This window comes from Portunus trituberculatus, chromosome 20 (genome assembly GCF_017591435.1).
Source record: "Portunus trituberculatus isolate SZX2019 chromosome 20, ASM1759143v1, whole genome shotgun sequence".
Lineage (NCBI taxonomy): Eukaryota > Metazoa > Arthropoda > Malacostraca > Decapoda > Portunidae > Portunus > Portunus trituberculatus.
This window is the reverse complement of record NC_059274.1, coordinates 3317552-3321995: the sequence shown is the minus strand read 5'-3', so window position 1 is coordinate 3321995 and position 4444 is coordinate 3317552.

Sequence of the window (4444 nt, the reverse complement as noted above, 5' to 3'; positions counted from 1 at the left end):
TCTTCCTTCGTTCTTTCCTTCATGACATATTTTCTTCATTGTTTTGTACTCTTTTATCTTCTGTTTTCTATTATATTTACTTCAATCTCCCCTTTCCTCATCTCTGTCGCCCTTCTCTTCCCTTTCCTCCTCTCCTTCCCCTCCTTCACCCTTTAAAGGCTTCGTCAGTAATGGATTAAAGGAATGTTTCTCTCTCTCTCTCTCTCTCTCTCTCTCTCTCTCTCTCTCTCTCTCTCTCTCTCTCTCTCTCTCTCAGGATGGGGAATATTGTGAGTTAGCTCTTAATTTGTGGCTCAATTGAAGGGAAAAGAAGAAAAACACACAAATTCACAATGTACACTGTCTCTGTGTGTGTGTGTGTGTGTGTGTGTGTGTGTGTGTGTGTGTGTGTGTGTGTGTGTGTGTGTGTGTGTGTGTGTGTGTGTGTGTGTGTGTGTGTTGAGTAATTATGGATAATAGAAGCGTGTTATTCGCCTCTGCATTATATATTACCGCCTTCCCCCTTCAAGGCTCATAGCAGCATCCCTTCCTAGGCAGGGAGAGGCAGGGGAGAGGCAGGGGAGGAGGAAGGGTGGAGGAAAGAGGTGATTGGGGGAGGGTTGATCTCTCTTAGGAATATGTAACTGGTGGTGGAGAAGAGAGGAAAGGAGAGAGAGAGAGAGAGAGAGAGAGAGAGAGAGAGAGAGAGAGAGAGAGAGAGAGAGAGAGAGAGAGAGAGAGAGAGAGAGAGAGAGAGAGAGAGAGAGAGAGAGAGAGAGAGAGAGAGAGAGAGAGAGAGAGAGAGAGAGAGAGAGAGAGAGAGAGAGAGAGAGAGAGAGAGAGAGAGAGAGAGAGAGAGAGGGTTATTGTTGTTGTTGCTCTCCTGTTGTTACTGTCGTTGTTTGTGGTGGTGGTAAAGGATTGTAGCATTACGAACGAGAGAGAGAGAGAGAGAGAGAGAGAGAGAGAGAGAGAGAGAGAGAGAGAGAGAGAGAGAGAGAGAGAGAGAAAATAATGGGTAAAACAGGTAGAAACACGCCCCTTCTCTCTCTCTCTCTCTCTCTCTCTCTCTCTCTCTCTCTCTCTCTCTCTCTCTCTCTCTCTCACCCTCCCTCACTCCTTCCTACCATTCCTCCTTGATACCTACTCTCCTCACCCCTTCCCCTATCTCTCCCCCTCTCCTAGCCACCCACTTCTCACCCACTCCACTCTCCTCCCCCTTAAAGTAAGAAAAAATGGCGTGCGTTAATGTGTTGGTGACAGTCTTTGACATAACTCACCCGATCTGGACATTCTGCATCTTTACGAGGAACTAAATTTCACGATAATGTTTCGTCTCATGCTTCCTTTCCAACCCCCACCAACCCCCACCCACCACCACCACCTCCTCCTCCTCCTCCTCCTCCTCCTCCTCCTCCTCCTCCTCCTCCTCCTCCTCCTCCTCCTCCTCCTTCTACAGGCTCTATACACCCTTCTCCTCCTCTGCAGCTTTCTCTCTTTCTCTATCCTTTTCTTCCTTCTCTTCATCTTACTTTTATTCCTTTTACTTCGTTGTCTTTTGTTTCTATTTCTTCTGTTCTCTGTTTCCACTTTTTTTCAATTTTTTTTTTCGTTTTCATATTTTTCTCCTTCATACTTTCCTTCTTCTTTTCCTTTCCTTCTTTTTTTCTTTTCTTTCTTTCTTCTTCTTCTTCTTCTTCTTCTTCTTCTTCTTCTTCTTCTTCTTCTTCTTCTTCTTCTTCTTCTTCTTTTTTCTTCATTTTCCTTTTCTTCTATTTTTCCACCTTTACTCCCTTCTTCTCTATGTATTTATCTTATCTTTCTCGACATATTCTTCTTTCCTTTAATGTTTATGCACAGACACACACACACACACACACACACACACACACACACACACACACACACACACACACACACACACACACACACACACACAGGAAATAATGACAGTTCTCTCCTGGTTTTAGCATTTTTCCGAAATTCACAAAAATTTAATTACGTCCATTTCATGACAAACATGCAAAGAAAAAAATATTTCATGGTATTTCTAAGTAACAAAGGCGAAATTATGAAAAACTGTTCAATATGTAACTATTTAATTGAAACACTAAACGACTGACTGGCTAACAAAGGCGAAATTATACAAAATTCTCAAATAAGTAACTATTTAATTGAAACACTAAACAACTGAGTGGCTAACAAAGGCGAAATTATACAAAACTCTCCAATAAGTACCTATATAATTGATACACTAAACTGGCTAACAAACTAATCATAAAAACAACAACAATCACACACGTCATAGAAACACCAGCACTGTTACTAACATCACAAAACAAGAACAGTTATACTACCACCAGCACCACCACCGCCACCAAAACTACCACAACCACCGCTATCACTGTAAAAACAAGAGCAACACAAAACCAGCTGCAATACCTCATCTTTTCAACACACACACACACACACACACACACACACACACACACACACACACACACCATATTGTTGACATTAACGAAATATCCTCAAAAAATGGGTAATACAGGACAGTAACTTGACAAGAGATGAAATATAGAAAAAATAAAAAAGGATGTGAGAGAGAGAGAGAGAGAGAGAGAGAGAGAGAGAGAGAGAGAGAGAGAGAGAGAGAGAGAGAGAGAGAGAGAGAGAGAGAGAGAGAGAGAGAGAGAGAGAGAGAGAGAGAGAGAGAGAGAGAGAGAGAGAGAAGTAAAAAAGGTCGAGGTGCAACGAGGGAGGGAGAAGGGATACAAAAAAAAAAAAAGACAGATAACCCTTCTTTATGAGACAATACCTGGTGACTTAATATGTAAGATGGACAGGTGATGCACGGTCGAGAATGCATTTTGTAGGCGGGAGGCAAGTACTGGTTCCTCCTCCTCCTCTTGCTCCTCCTCCTCTTCCTCCTCCTCCTCCTTCTCTCCCTCCTCCTTCTCCTTATTCTCATATTCATCGCCCTATTCCTCCTGCTCTTATTCTCTCCACTTCATCTATTCTCTTTTCTCTAATATATACTTCCACCTCTTCTCTTTCTTTAGTTTTTTACATTTTTTTCGTCTTTTTCGTGTTTTTCTATCTTAATCTTATTTTACTTTTTTCTTTATTCTGTTTTACTTTATATGCACTTATCTTCACTGTCCTTTAATTCATCTGTGTCGTTTTCTTTTTCATCTGCCATTCGTCTCTTTTTACTCTCTCTTTCCTTATTTTTTTCTCTCTTTGCCCTCTCTTCCTCTTCCTCCTGCCCTGCCTCTCTCAGCCGCCACCTGCAACTCACAGGTAAAAAGGTTTGTTTCATGACTCACTCAGGTAAAAAACTTCGACCAAGCAGGTGTTCCGCTGACCAACGCGCGCGCACACACACACACATACACATACACACACACACACACACACACACACACACACACACACACACACACACACACACACACACACACACACACACACACACACATTTTGTAATACGGGTGCACAAATTTCCATATTAATAAGTAAACAAGCTTATGCATTTCTAGATCACGCCGCCGCCACAAACAACAACAACATTAGCAACACAACAACAACATCACCACCACCGCCGCCGCCACCACCAAGCAACACCAACACTAAGAACAACAACAACACCAGAACCATAACTCCTACCTCCACTCCCCCACCACACACACAAAGTAGAATATAAAACACTAGTGAAACAGAACCAGTCGGAACTCATGATCAGAATTACTGGGGTAAGAAAATATGCCTCCTGTCGCCGCTAACACTATTCAAAATTTATCCTGAACCAAAAACACACGCCAGAGACCAACTATATTTCCTGAGCAATTCAATACGGTATATTGCACACTCATTCTCTGTCAAAAACACGATTCTGGGGCAGGAAGGGGCTGGCGGAACAGAGGGTGAGAGGGAGAGAGAGAGAGAGAGAGAGAGAGAGAGAGAGAGAGAGAGAGAGAGAGAGAGAGAGAGAGAGAGAGAGAGAGAGAGAGAGAGAGAGAGAGAGAGAGAGAGAGAGAGAGAGAGAGAGAGAGAGAGAGAGAGAGAGAGAGAGAGAGAGAGAGAGAGAGAGAGATTGAAGAGGAGGATTAGGAGGAACAGGTGAAGGAAGTGACAAACCCAGAGGACTAAGGACAGGTATGAAGTGTGGAAAACACATAGATGAAGTGGAAATCAAAGACATGCGGAAGAGAAATACAAAAGGAAGGATACGAGAAAGAAGTAAAGCCTAAAAATAGGGTAAAAATAGGTAAGAGAAGAGGAAAACAAGGAGAATAGTGAGGAAGGGTGAGCGATGGAGAGAGGAACGAAAACAAGAAACTCAAAGACCACAAACAGGGAGAGACTAATAAAAGATTCCTAACGCGGCATAATATACAGCACGAAACCAAATAAATAATCGAGCATAACACGCTTATAAACACCCTCTCCATCACGGCTTAAC